The sequence below is a fragment of the Neolamprologus brichardi genome, chromosome 5 (genome assembly GCF_056152115.1).
Source record: "Neolamprologus brichardi isolate AB-2024 chromosome 5, ASM5615211v1, whole genome shotgun sequence".
NCBI lineage: Eukaryota > Metazoa > Chordata > Actinopteri > Cichliformes > Cichlidae > Neolamprologus > Neolamprologus brichardi.
In genome coordinates this window covers 20940855-20955329 of record NC_142108.1, presented here as the reverse complement: position 1 = coordinate 20955329, position 14475 = coordinate 20940855, and the positions used below count along the sequence as shown (strand labels likewise).

The 14475-nt window shown below is 38.4% G+C and overlaps 1 protein-coding gene across 3 annotated transcripts in view; it reads left to right on the top strand.

The window, feature by feature from the left end:
• The first annotated feature begins 961 nt into the window (after positions 1–961).
• ip6k1 (inositol hexakisphosphate kinase 1) overlaps positions 962–14475 on the top strand; it is a 41295-nt gene continuing 27781 nt past the window's right edge. For 2 of the 3 annotated variants that reach the window (XM_087840860.1, XM_087840858.1), the window contains exon 1: positions 962–1143. The gene's annotated coding sequence lies outside the window, so the exon portion shown is untranslated. Of the gene's footprint in view, positions 1144–1361; positions 1566–14475 lie in introns of those variants that run through there. The other variant, XM_087840859.1, reaches the window with a different exon arrangement.

Below are 14475 nucleotides of genomic sequence, written 5' to 3'. Positions count from 1 at the left end.
TAACCACCCCATATCATGATTTTTTTTTTTAAATCTTAGCTTCTTTTATCCACTTTAATTGCAGTTTTATCAACACTGTTAGTATTGCATCTGCAGTCAGTTAGTTCTTTAAGTGTTTATGTTTAAATAATATCAGTATTTATGACCTTAATTAATCATTAATGACTTTAAGTCATATTGTATTATTGTACTGTTATTGTTATTGTTGCTTTTGTTGTTGTTGCCAGAGGCGTTCGAGAGGTTCAGACAACAGTTTACATAACTGTAAAGCAGTCATGTAAACGTCCCAATTTAATAAAAAATGTCTACTCATTATTTTTTGTTTTGGAAACTGAAACCAATTGAGGTCAAAACTAAAGACATTTCAAGGTTTTTGTAAGAACTCGCTATTCGTATTTCTTTTTTTCCCCTTTTTTAAAAGTTTAAGTTATTTCTTGAATGAGATTTCTTGATTAATATGTGTTTTTTTTACAAGTTGTCTTTAACCTTGTGTATACCAAATATATTCAAATAACAGTTACATAACACATAAATGTAAAGTACAAAAAACAGGAAACAAAGATAATTTGTCATGATTCTCAAGATCACCCCAGTAAAACCGCAAATATTAAAATATAAATGTACTTATGATTAAATAATATAATGCATATGATTTGCATATTAAGTTCCACATTAATTATCTGCACTGGATTTATTTCTGAATAACTATTCATATATGCCCCCCTAACCCACCTCCTGTATGCCACTCCATTTGAAAATTCATGTAACCTCAGACTAGTGGTGACGTTTGGCTTGCAGCAGTTATAAAAGGATTATTCCTCATGTTTCTTCCCCAGATAAAGCTTTAAGTTTATTTTTGGTTAACAATCCTGGTAAACGAAAAAAAAAGGCTGCAGCTTGCGAGTAGGGTCGTAAGAAACTGTAATTCCTGTTGTGACCTGAAGATGGCACTAAGCCGCCATTATCACGCAGATGAACCGTAGAATCCAAACAGGCTGACGTTAGCCTCCTCCTGGATGTTTTTCTTCGCCGTTAAAGAGTTTGGCTACAGTAGAGCGACATTAATCAACCTCTCCAGTCTCTGAAGCACCTCCAGCGACACCTCTGCGGAGTCTGCTCCCCGTCCACTCGATGCTCCTGAAGGTGAGTAGCTATCGTGACAGCTCGGTGCCTCTCTAACCGGAGAGACTGCGTAATGTTAGCCGCTAGTGTTAGCATGCACCGCTGCTCAAACGGCAGAGTCAGACCAGTGTTTACCGTCAGAGTCCGACACTCGGAGCATTAGTTGAAGAAGAGAGGTTTACCACTGACATGAAAATGAAACAACGGGAAGATTTATTTTAACTCTAAGCCGTTTGAAAACGAGTCTGGCTGACTTAGCTAGCTAGCATGTTGTCAGGCTAAGGTCAAGAAGCTGTCCAATCTGACAGCTAACGCTAACTAACATGGTACCGATTCTACAAACGGGATATGTAGGAGACAGTCACGCCAATAGCAGGTAACATCAGCACCGGTTCTGACCGCTGGAAACGGGGCTGTGTCGCTCACAAGATTTCCAACAATAGGTGGGTTCCTGAAAGTTTGACTGGGGTAAATATGGTTTTAAGGGAGGCTGATGGAGTCAGATGGGCTGCCCAGTATGGCATACTGGGATGGGTTGGTGGTGGTATTGCTACCTGGCATTTTATGAAGGTTTGCCCGGGTTTAATCGTAGCTTTTCTGGGTGTGATGCTGCTGCTCCACAAATGGCGACAGTGTTAGTAAATAAACCGACTCATCCGCTTTACTTCTGCTCTGTGGCGTTTCTGCAGAGGATGCGGTGGTTTCTGTGGTTATTTCTACATAACCAGCAGCTAACAGCCTCTTCTCAGGCATCAGTCAGCTAAGCTCAGTGATGACTGACGAGGTTTCCAGGTCTTAATATAATTTTCTGATCATTACATTTCTGGTATGTAACAGTGCTGTGCAAAAGGTTTGAATGTGTCCTCATTTCTTTATATTTTGGCTTCCAAGGAGCCAGACTTTCTTGTAAATTTTTTTGAAGTGATCTTGAGCAATAATAGTTCTGCTTGCTTTCTGGATTTTTTTCCCCCACTCGTTTTCAGTCCTTGTACCTGATCATTTTCAGAATATTTTTTTGTTTCTTCAGCAACTTAAGATTGACCTATGAATCATTCAAGCATAAAAAGGCTTCTAACTCAAAGGATGAATCAGTGTTGTGTCTACGCAAAACTGTCAGCTTGGTAAAGAACCAGCAACCAAGTATATCCTTAGACGCTTGGTTAGTGGCAGCCGGTTGCATAACACATAATTTGCTCCCATTCATTTAGTCAAATCTGTGAAAATATCTAAAGATAACGCCGTTTGATAGACATAAAATTGTATTTTTGCACCAACAAGGTGATTCTCGAAGAGCTATTGGCCCAAAACTATAAGACTAGGTTGTGTGAGTTTGAGTGTGTGGGTAAGCTAGAAAAATGCCCTTTTTGGAATTATTAAAGTTTCCCAATCGGAATCTGAAAAAATAACTATATCTTGGCGTGGAGGAAAAAATCCTACAAAGACCTGACACAAGACCTGAGAGTTCCATCTGGCGCTTCAGTTGATTCAGCTACTGTTCACTGAAGCCATGTCAGAAATGGTTTTAGTGGAAGGGTGGCTGTCTAAAGTATCTTAAAGCATTTTGGAGATCTTGTCAAAACTGGTATAACTGTAAATGCAGGAAAGTACCATGAAAATTTTAAACACCATGCAGCACCAACTGGAAAGCATTTGATTGGGAACAGTTTCATTTTTTAATTTTTTTTTAGCATAACAATGATCTCAAACACACACACCATTGCAGTAAAAGCATACCTGGATAGAAAAACACACAAAGGAACACTATCAATCATGGACTGGTCTCCACTGAGCCCAGACCTCAATGTTATTGAGGTAGTGTGACAGAGAACAGAACAAAAGGCAGCCACCATCCAAAGAAGAGCTTTGAATTTCCTTCAAGATGCCTGGAGGACTATTCCTGAAGACTACTTAAAGAAATAACAAGGAATCTTGCCTAAGTTCAGGCTGTGATAAAGAATAAAGGTGGACATACCAAATATTGACTTTCAAGCTTGGTAGAAATGTGCAAACTTTGTTTTAGCCTTATATGCTGTATTTTCGTGTATGTCTGAGCACGAATCATTGCACATGTTCCCCATCCTTGTAGCAAAATATAAAGAAATGATGATGGCTGAGGAAGTGCAGACATACAAATGTCAGTGATTTATAAGCAGTGTTTTTATTTTTCAATGTTTTATTTATTTGATGTTTTCTCCTCTTTTTGTGTGAGTTTTACCATTTACAGTATTTGTCATATATATATTTTGTTGCTATGCTGTAAATCTCTTGTCAGACTAAAGCTAACTTTTTGTTAATAATTTTCCAATAGTGGGTAGTATAGTAATGGGTGGACAGTCAGTGTACACATTCCAAGTGTTTGTCTCAATGTTTACATTTTTCAATGCTGGCCAGTAGCAGTTTATCTTTTCTGAACAATCAAAAACAGAAACAGATTCTGAGCCAGAATCTGATGCTGGACAGTATGATGATATTATTATTATTATTATTATTATTATTATTATTATTATATTTATTATTATTTTTTTAAATATAGATTTAAAGGACCAGGAATTCATAAAATCTTAAGGTATTTAAATTTAAGAAATAATGCATAAAGTATGACAATGCAAAAAAAGAACAACTCAAAATAAATCTACACTTTGACACAGGGAGTTAGTCCTCAGCAGGACGCTTATGTTATGTTTCAGTTTGATTTAATGTAGCAGTGAGTGTTAAAATGATAATTGCCAAAAAATAACTTTCTGCAACAAAAAATGTTCAATATTAATTTGATAGAACTTATTCCATCAATAGCTTGATAGACAGCAAAGAAAGTCCAATTATGATGAGAGTACCGCTAAGTTGAACCATTCATGTGACTGGAAGAGAGTTAAAATTACAGCATGTTAGGTTGACACACCCACAGCACTTAATCTATGGGTCTCTGCAGCCATACAAACTGAAAGACTGATCGATGGTCTGTATGGCTTATGTAGTCAGTCATAAACACAGAACAGTGGCAGTACAGATGAAATGTTTTACAGTTGTTTAGAACCAAACTATTGTCATCTTGGGTTGTTAAGTAAGGATAAGTGATTTGTTGGAGGTTGTCAAAGTAGCTCCTTTTCTAAATCCATGCACTGCTCTCGCTCTCTGACATGCCCTCTTTTGTCATCATTGTGCACTAGGGAATGTAAAAGCAACCTGTTGCCTTAGCAATGATATCACAATATTAAACATCTAAATCACAAAAACAATTATACAGGTGTTATTGCTAATTCTATGCTATTGCACACCCTAGTTACTAACTCCATGGCCTTAAACATTTCTATTAGACCGCACTTCCCCAGCTGTGTGTAGAAGTCTTACTTCACTGTTACATCAAGTGTGGTCAAATTGGGCATCTGATCCAAATCTGAAATGGTCAGAATTAAGGTTTTAGTTTATAATAGATGCTTATGTTACTTCATTGAAATACACGTTGTACATGTGTCATGTTCAGTTTCTGACAGAAAAGAAATAATAAACAAACCAAAATTAACCATTGTATGTTCACATCTCACTTTTAACCTTTAACAGAAGTACTGATTTGGTTTATATCGTGATGAATATCAATATCAACTGATGGCATAATAATTAATTGTGGCACCAAACAGATTTGGTGTACCACCAGTCACTATCCAGGCTCATTAGGTTTTCTTGAGATGTTTAAATTTAATCAAACATCAATGCCAGATGCAGACCTTTCATATAATGTACAGTCCAAATTAAGGTCATTACAAAAGACCAGTCAACAAAGAGTCAAGAAAAAGACTTCATTGACTTCAGGATGTCAGCTCAATATGTGCAGAAAGTTTCATAATGAGAGAGTGACAGATCTTTGATCTTGTGGTACAGCTGTAACATATAACCCAGCCTTCTGCCATAAAATTCACAACACATCAAAATGAAACTTCTTTTTACAGCCTTCTGACATTTGTCTTAGAAACATAATTTGCTGTAGCTGAATGCCTTTTTAGTTCAATGACTTTCTGAACCCTTAGTTCTCTGTGACTACTGATTTGTGGAATAAAATTAAAAATGATAATGGAAATTATTCTCTGTGAAAACAAAAATTGTCTCATGTTGAATTAGAGCTGTTTGATATGACCAAAATCTCATATCCCGATATAAGAATTATATCGTCCCGATAACGATATAAATCACAAAAATGTAACATTTTCTGTAAATTATGTGAATCTCGGGCAGCTCGACTTGCGAGAAGTGTTTCCAGCTGCACGTCATGTAGCTGGAGTCGAGTGTTTTAACTGATGCATGAAACGATACATTTTTAGACAGCCGCCGTTTTCTTTGTGAGTATTTATTACACGGCGTGCTGCGGGAAAAAGCCTGTTCTAACGTTTGAGTCTAAGGTTTATTTTTTTAGCACCTGGCGGCTCTTTTTTACTTATCATCCGTAAATAATCTGCTCTTTCACGTGATTCAGTTTATTTTGAGAAGTCTCAACAGGATCTTGAGCTTTATTGTGAAAGGTGTATGTGGAACATAAACAAGCGGACACGCGATGGTGTTACCGTCGTTGTTGCTAACCACAACGCATAAAAACAGGCGCTTGTCCGTCCGTAGTGTGGTTATATAAAATATAAGAGAAAGAGAGAACTTTAAGAAATGAATATAGCCACTACAGTGACCATCAAAACGATGAAAAAATATTGCTGTAAACAGTTTATTTTGCGACACCACGAAACAAACGATAGTGTAAAATGAAACGATAGATGTTTTTATATCGTCATCCGATATATATCGTTATATCAAACAGCCCTATGTTGAATGGAGTCCCAGGTGTCTCTTAATAGGCAGTAAAGAAGCATTCATTCTCTGACCTCAGTTGTCTGCCTTCAGTATCAATTTTGTTTTGTCTGCATCCAGTTAAACTGTGCGGGCCTAAATTTAATTTAAATAAAAATACTAAATAACTTAAGAAATTTGAGCGCTGCATTAAAATACTGAATATAAAAGCTCCAGAGTAGAAACTTAGTTCAACAAAAGTGATTACTGACACACTAATTAGATAACTAAGGATAATTGGAACAAAATGGACTACACCTGTGATTTCTGATGAGCCTAATTGCGTGCATATGGATATGAAATTACTCGTGAACAAGGACAGCATCCAAGAAAATAAACCATTCCTTGTCAAAGGAGCTTGCAAAGAAAAGCTTCTGGACTTCTTTAAGTTACTTGAAGACGTTTCACCTCTCATCCGAGAAACTTCTTCAGTTCTAAGGTCAAATGGTGGGGAGTCCCAGATTTAGAGAGACCAAACAGCCACTTCACAAGCGCATGGCACAACACAGAAGAGCCACCTCCACAGGACAAGACTCAGCAGTTCATCTGCATCTTAAGGATAAAGGACACTCTTTCGAGGATGCCAATGTTCACATTTTAGACAGAGAAGACAGATGGTTTGAAAGAGGAGTGAAAGAAGCCATCTATGTCCACTGTGAGCGACCATCTTTGAACAGAGGCGGTGGTTTATGACACCAACTCTCTGCCATCTATAATCCAGTTTTGAGTTCCCTCCCTAGACGCCTTAACGCCCACTCACATCCTGGGCCATCTGACCTCAGGAATTCGCATGATAAGGTGGGGCCAGGTTTCACAATGAGCTCACCCGAAACTCTGGCTGATTGGGACCCACACCCAGTTTCACACCTTGGCTCAGGCGATTAGAGGATCATCAGGGGGTCCTTTTGTCCCTCTGTGGGGAGATACTCCCACTAGGTTTAAATCTGGGACTCCCCACCATTTGACCTTAGAACTGAAGAAGCTTCTCAGATGAGAGGTGAAACGTCTTCAAGTAACTTAAAGAAGTCCAGACGCTTTTCTTTGCAAGCTCCTTTGACTATGATGACCTGGTTGACTGAGAACCTTCACAGACATAAACCATTCCTTCTTTTTCTGCGTGAATAAACTTTGGTAACAAACATGAAAAGATGCCTGATGAGTACTAGGGGCACATCTTTAGTCTGATGAGACCAGAATACAATAGTTTGGTTCTAACCTTACCAGGACCACCTTGGTGAAGTGCAAAGTAAAGAATGGAGGAGGAACTATAATGATATCGAGCTGCAAAAGGTGATGGGGAGATGACATTTCTAAATGGCACCATGAATATTTCTGGACCAAAATACAAGCTGACAAGCTGATGCCCTGTAGAAGATGCCAGAGAGAAGAGTCAAAGCAACACTGCCAAAAGAATCTGAAAGAATAAATTGCAACTCTGTAAGCATCTAAGAGGAGATTATCAGGGGAAAAAGTAAATAAAGGTGAAAATAAGAAGAGGGAGGAGGCAAATGGATGCAGAAAGATTCAAATCTTTGTAATAAAAGATGTACTATTTTTTTGTTGCATTGAATTCCAACTATAGGGTTTGTATTCTTAATGAAAATAAATTCTGATAATTTTAATACATTTTTTTGTGAACTTTTTATAAAGATAGTTTTAATAACTCAATAATAAAAATAAACATTTTTAGTAGATTTTTAATGCTATCATAATTGTTTGACATACCCAGGCAAATAATTTTAACTAACTCTGCATTCACACAGGAAGTGACTAGAATTGATCATAGTCCTTCTTCACTGAATAGACACAGATAGATATTTTTAAGCGAATTAGTAGAGTTGCTAAGGATGATGACATAAAGATTTTACTTGTACTGCTACTCTATAACTAGCTGCAACATATGTCAATGACATTTAGCAACTTTATGCAAAAACAAGTGAGAAGCGTCCGGCAATAACTGTAAAGAAGAAGTCATTTGACATTTCAGGTGGGGTGGGTAGGCAACTGGAGCCTGGAATGTTCATTAGTGACCAATCACTGATGAGTGAAATGCTTCATATGAGGATAAAAGTAAACTCTATGAGTTAAACCTATGAGTTTAACTAAAGAGTTAAACCTTTAGTACAAATTATGTGAATTATACCCTGGATTTTTGAAACACTTTTACCTTTGAACTTGATACTGTCTTTGGCTCTTCCAAAGATAATTTAGATGCACTCCCTCCAAAACCCCCCCCCCCCCCCCCCCCCAAAAAAAAAAAACAAAAAAAACAAAAACCCAAACAAACAAAAAAACAAAAACAAAAAACCTTTAGGTATTTATACTTAAGATATGTCTAGCTACCCTTAAAAGATTGTCCAGATGAACAGAATCAACTTTTGTGGGATACCCTTAAAAGCCTTTAAACATTGTTCAACACTAATACCTGTTAACTGTCTGCACCTGGCTCACAGAATTTTCCAGGAATGGTGACGCTATTTTTCAGAGAATCACTTGGTGATGATTTTGCACAATTTGATCTTTAATCTCAAACACAACCTGTTCCAGAGCATTTTGGACATGCAAAATAAGTTATTGTTGTGGTGCTAAGAAGTAACCCTGAAAAGTTAAAAGTAACTTCGCAAATCCTGCTAATCATGCTTCATAAATTTCAGTCCTCTGCTCTATGTTTTACACAGAACTAGTTCACAAACATCAGAGTATGAGAAACCAATTTTTGCCAATGCCACAAGTTTAACCATGAATTTGACATGAGAAAGGCGTTTCAGCTGACAGACTGACATGTTGAGTTTTGGTTGCCATGTCGACACTACCATCTTGAGTTTGTGGTGAAAAAGGAGTCCATATGGTAGACGTGTGTGGTCTTGGTGGTTGTTTTGACCGATGCAAGCTGACATTTCTCTGACGTCATACCCAGCCCATTTTCTGTGTGTATGTGTTTCTCAGCAGCTGTTTGGTTGTGTTAGGGGACCCTGGCAGCAGCTGTGTGTGTATTTGTGTTTCTTCCATGTTGTAGTTTGTGATTTTTGACAATGACAGATGTGTTTTGGTTTTTTTTGGGGTGTGTGTGTGTGTGTGTGGGGGGGGGGGGGGGGGGGGGGAGGGGGTTCTTCCCATGGGACTGCATGATACTGCAAAACAGCTGGATCTACTTCCTCTGTTCTTTCCGAGCCTCCTCGTGGCATCATTATTATATCATGAACCGTTGTTCATCCTTGCCTTCTCCTTTTTTCTGGGATTGCTATTGAGAACACAGTTATGTATATGGATTGATTAATTATCTGTTACACTTAAACTGGCGTCTCTCTTTTAGAAACCTGAACACTACTGGAAACCTTTTCCTGTTTGTGTCTCAGCAGTACCAGCCTCCAGCCCTTATTTAGCATCGTTTAACCTAGTCATGCTACACTGCACTGATACAACCATTCAGCAGTGAAACACAAGCTGCTGACATATGCTGAGGATGTTGATGGTGTCTTTTGGGGATTTTTCTAGAATGTTTCTCCTCATGGAACTGCACTAAAGAGGTAAAGGGTGAGAGATGGGATCCTGACAGTTGTAAATGGTATAGTTAATTGTTTGTGGTGGTAAAAAAGACAACAAAATGTTTTTATGGTTTTATATTATCCAGTATGATGTTATCAAATGTCTTTCTGGAACACACAACTAATGATGACATACGGGGGGAGATCTCCTTGTCATCTCCCTGTGTGAAACTGCCTGATTTAGTTTAAGCGTTGTTTTCAATAGATTGCATAGTCAAAAAACTCACTCCCATTTCTTCTTGTTGCATGTTGAAGCTCTACTTGGAACCTTGTTAAGATCCAACCATGCAAAATCTAATTTTTTTTTTGCCATTTTTCAAGTGGTCTTAAACTTTTTCTTGGGACTGTATAATATCAAAAAAGTTATTTCCAAGTCATTTCCAGTATTGTGGAAATGACAGTCTTCACTAGTGTGGATAGTTACAAAGCTTTCTTCGTGAGCATACATGTTTTTATTGAATATTTGAAGAACCAGCAAAAAAACCAAACTCTTGTAGAGTACATAAAGTCAGAGATAGAAACAACAAGGAGTAGGTGCATCTAGTACGGGTAGAGCTGCTGCAAAAACCCACAGAGCTCAGCAGCCAGCGCAACAAATTCTGGATCCTTGGCTTTTAGTTAGCATTAGCAGCACATGCTGCATCCGATGTGAAAGGACCTTTATGCTGCGCACTGTGACTCACAGCCATGGTCCCGGGTCAGCCCTGACTTTGTGTTAAACTAATCCTAAAGTAATAATGGTATTTCTAACCACTGATATACCACAACTTTATCTGTTCAACAGCTACTGAAAGTTAGGGGACCTAGCTTCTATCATTTACATAGAGATCCTCCAGCTTCAAACTGTATTACCCTTCAAGGACCTGCAGTTCAAAAAAGCACCCCTCCGACAGCCAAACCCATCTGTTCTCTGATTGGATAATTAAATTTGTGATTGACATGACATTGGCCAATCAGATGAAAGGAAGAAAAACGGGGTCAAAATTTGTACTTGTAACTTGAAACTTGAGTGCAGAGTTTCACATGTATCTTTTGGCTAAGTCCACACACAAATCTGTTTTACACACACACAAATTCTTTTTACACATACAAATCCTGATTTACAAGTACAAAACTGATTTACAAGTACAAAGAGGCAGCTACTACTCTGCCTGCATCATTGGAAGCTTACTTGTTTAAACGACGGCAAAGAGAGGCGTGCGCTGCCACAAACTGGACCAAAGAAAGGAGCCAGGAAGCAGCTATAGGCAATTCACTGCCATTTAACGTATGATTTTATTGTCAAATTATGTCTTTTTTTTTCTTTTCTTTTTTTTTTTAGAAATTTGTTAAATGTCTCTTAAGCATTTATTTTAGTTTTCAATTTTGGGGTGGAGGTTAGCCTTTATTGTGATTGGAGAGAAGACGGGAAGGATGGAAGAGATACACCTTGGTGAAGACACACAGCATAGGGCCCGGTGGATTCAAACTTAGGCCCTATAATAGTCTTACAGCATATGGGTCACCTGCTCAAACCAGTGAGTTATATTGGCGACCTAGTTTTCAAGTTTGACTGTTGCTTGAGTGGTCTCATTTTCAATTCCTGCCGTTTAATAATTGGACCAATAATTGAGTTGCCAACAACATGCCTAGTACATGCTACAGGACGTACTGTGTGGAAATAGCTGCATGACCTGTGTGGATAGTGTGTAGCAGGGAGCATCCATCTTTGTAGTTGTAAAAACAGTCTGCACATTGGCACAGTCTTTAGATAGAAGGTCCTTCCTGTATTATGTCAGAAGTGTGCATTCTCATAGCCCTGTCCGTTGGATAAAAGGTAGAAAGTTCAGAGATGCAGCACGTGTGTCCTTACAGCTAAACAGTAAGAAGTCCACTGACAGGAAACACTTGTTGGTTTTCTCCTCTTGGTTGGCCATTAATCTGTTTTTTGTTGTGAGGTGATTGCTTTGTAGTGGGTTATGAATTGTGAATAATTGTTTTTCTCACATTTTATTTATTAAAATTGTGGAATGATATTTCTTTAATGATATATTATTTTTATTATCAATGGGAAAGTGGGCAAAAATGTCAGTTGGCATGTTTTGGCCTTCTTTGAAACAGAAAGGGTATATAAGGCATGGCTTGAAACTTTGATTCCCACTTGTGTTTGTGCAAATGAGTCATTAAAAGCAGTTAATTTTACTAATAAAAAAGCAGATAGTAGTCAAATAGGTTTTAAAAAAAGATCTCTTTCGATTTAGGTTCGACTAAAGCCACAGATTTGCATACATACTGGTAAGCCATCAGCACTGGCAAAGGAACGAGATTTTTTCATGCATGGTTAATTCTGTATTTTCCACAGTGACTTTTACTTTTTCAATTTGGAGTATAGCTAGGGGCCTTGTGGCTGTTTTGTTTTTTGTTTTTTTTCATTGAAGGTGTGTGTGTGTGTGTGTGTGTGTGTGTGTGTGTGTGTGTGTGTGTGTGTGTGTGTGTGTGTGTGTGTGTGTGTGTGTGTGTGTGTGTGTGTGTGTGTGTGTGTGTGTGTGTGTGTGTGTGTGTGTGTGTGTGTGTGTGTGTGTGTGTGTGTGTGTGTGTGTGTGTGTGTGGTTTTTTTTTTTAATGAATATAATGGTTAAATCGTGTAGTGGATCAGACAAAATCAACCTCCCGATAAAGGAAATGATGAGTACATCTGAAGAGCTGACTTTCTGTTCTGACATTTTGACTTTGTTGGTTTCCTTCTTCAGCGTCAGAGAAGCTGCAGCAGTGATCGGTAGGTGTACTTAGTGTTTGTCATGTCAGCTGTACAAATATGTTGAGTTAAAGAGCCAATTTAGCAGCAGCCTCTACATCTACATTTACATTTGTCAGTGTTCTTGGCTGTTTGTCTGTCGCCATTAGCCTCGTTCCAGATGAATGGCGTCTTGCCTGGAACGCAGACAAGTGCAGGCAGCAGCTGTAATCAAGATGTACAGTTCGCAAGGAAGTCGAAGAAATTTACTTCTGGTTCTGCTCCAGATTTAAATGAAGTTATCGGCTTGGTCGTTTCAGCTTGTATTCAGCCTCCAGTAGCGCCATACTTTAGTAAAATGGCATACAGGCTGTGTTCATGGTTAGACATCCCCATTACTCAACTATTTCAAATTAGATTTGCCAGAACTAATATAAGGCAGCCCCATATGGAACAGAAATATATATATATATAGAGGAAATCTATTATAGTCTGCAGTGTCATGCTAAGACTTACTGCTGAAAGTAGCCACTTTTTTCAGTGTTCTTACTATATATCTAACATTTGGAATTAAAAGACAGACCTCACATTTCTTTTAGGTTAGATGGTCATCAGTTTGTTGCTGTCCTTCTCAAATCATAAAGTTTTAAACTAATTGAAAAATCTACCAGTACAGTGTAGAACAGGGGTGGGCAATCTCAGTCCACGAGGGCCGGTGTCCCTGCAGGTTTTAGATCTCACCTTGGGTCAACACACCTGAATCACATGATTAGTTCGTTACCAGGCCTCTGGAGAACTTCAGGACATGTTGAGGAGCTAATTTAGCCATTTAAATCTGCTGTGTTTGTTCGAGGACATATCTAAAACCTGCAGGGACACCGGCCCTCGTGGACTGAGATTGCCCACCCCTGGTGTAGAATCTCTAAAATTAAATTAGTACTAAAGAGCTTCTCTTAACTCTTATTATGCTGCGATCTAACTGAACTATCTAAACCAATCAGGTCCTCATTTACATTAGAGGCCAGGCATTTCTCATCATGCACTTGGTAAAGAACAAGTAGCAACATCTGCAATTTCTCTAGAAGCCACTTGAGGTTGTTTCCAAAAATGAGTCATAGACCCCCATGTTAAAATGCCCAAATTTAGAGCATCAAAAATTTGTTTACAGCCTGTTTAAAAACAGTGTTTTAGGTCTTCAAAATGTGGTGTCCAGAATATTTGACTGAATGATAAAATGTTTGTCAGCAACAGAAATGACAAATATGCCAGTAAACTGTTGGTTGCAAGATGTTAAGCCACCCACCACAAACCGGCACTGCATTGCTTACAGGCGGCATGGTCTCTTCATCTCTATCTGTGATGTCAACAAACAAGGCAGAGAGAAGTTAAATGCCGCATGCTCCAAATACTCCAGGTGGCTTGATCTCCTTTAAGTTGTTGTTTTGTGTAAGTTTGAATGACATCAGACATGCGTCTAACTAAAATAACCTTTTTGTCATGTGACCACTATTAATCCCACCTGTAAAGCTCTGACTGGCTAGCTTCCTAGAACATGGTTGTGAATATGTGGTTGAATTTCCAATATGTGGTGGCGATGATAGATTAATGACTCCCTGACCTTTGCTCGTCTTGGGAATGTTTCCACCAGTATGATTATAATCTGATTACCTCAGGCAGTTTAATGCAGGTGCAATAGATATCTTTGCTTTCTAAACTTTTTCAGTCAACTCTGCTGAAATAAAGGGTTTTATAAGGTGAGAGAGACCTTGGAAAACCTGAATAGGACTAAAGCTAGTTGTGGAATTGACTACATTTATTTAGGTGGGTATTGATTAATCTTCCCAATAAGGATTAGCTGGTTGTCTCTCTTCTTTTTGGTGCTTTTTGAATCAGCAAATGCAGTTTCAGGAGATAACATGTTTTAAACGTCTCCGAGTAGATTAGATCGAGAAGTGCCTTCGTTATGTAATTTGCGTCTCAGACAGTTTAGCTGTGTCTCCTGTTATTCTTTCTGGGTGTTTTTACAGCACCGTGCCAAACGTTTCTGTGTCCAGTCTGAAGACGGGTCCAGGAAAAATAATTCTTCCCTTTAACCCTGCTGGATGTGCTGTGTGTCCAAACCACAGCAAGCACCCGCGGCTCTTTGCTGAACCACGTCACAGCATTAAACTGACTAAAATAGAGGACGGCAGCAGTTTTAAGAACTGATCTATGTTCAAGAAAAGATTGGTTAAAGAAATCTCTTTAAATAATCTCTTCTTTCCATTT